A 734-nucleotide genomic window follows, 5' to 3' on the forward strand; every position below is an offset into this window, starting at 1 on the left:
GAATCACAAAATAGGTAGGGTTGGAAAGGACCACAGTCAGTCATCTGGTCCAACGTCACTGCTCAAGCAGGTCATCCTACAGCACGTGGCACAGGATTGTGTCCAGTCAGTTCTTATTCATTTCCAGTGAGGCGGACTCTACCTCTCTGGGCAATCTGTTCCAGTGTGTAGTCACCTGCACAGCAAAGAAGTTCTTCCTCATATTCAGGTGGAACTTCCCATGCACCATTTTCTGCCCGTTGCCTGTTTGTCCTAGTGGTTGGTATCACCGAGAAAAGCCTGGCTCTATCTTCTTGGCACCCCCACTTTAGATATTTATATACATTAATGAGGTGAATTAATGGGGTTTCCTATATGGTTCTAGCTGGTTGTAACACATAGGAGAGACTTTTAATAGGGTTGTGGCGATCTGGTTATTGACAAACACAAGGCGTGAGGGAAGATTACCAGAGACGGAGAGAAGAGTTGTTTTGCGGTGGAAGTTGACCCCGAGCATCCCGGACTGGAGCTGGGCACAAGCACTGCGTGGGCGGTGGGAGCAGCGCGGGTCACCCAGGGCGGAGACCCCGACCCAGGGCCCGGGCAGCCGTCTGGGAGCCGGGAGAGTAGAGGAGCCCCCGGGCGGGGGGCGATGACCGGCTGTCGCCGGGGTGATCCCGCCAACTGAGGGGCGGCAAGAGGCGGCTGCTGGCAGCGCCCTCGGGGGCGAGGGTCCCGCGGCCACCGTCAGGGTG

The sequence above is a fragment of the Chiroxiphia lanceolata genome, chromosome 2 (genome assembly GCF_009829145.1).
Source record: "Chiroxiphia lanceolata isolate bChiLan1 chromosome 2, bChiLan1.pri, whole genome shotgun sequence".
Classification (NCBI taxonomy): domain Eukaryota; kingdom Metazoa; phylum Chordata; class Aves; order Passeriformes; family Pipridae; genus Chiroxiphia; species Chiroxiphia lanceolata.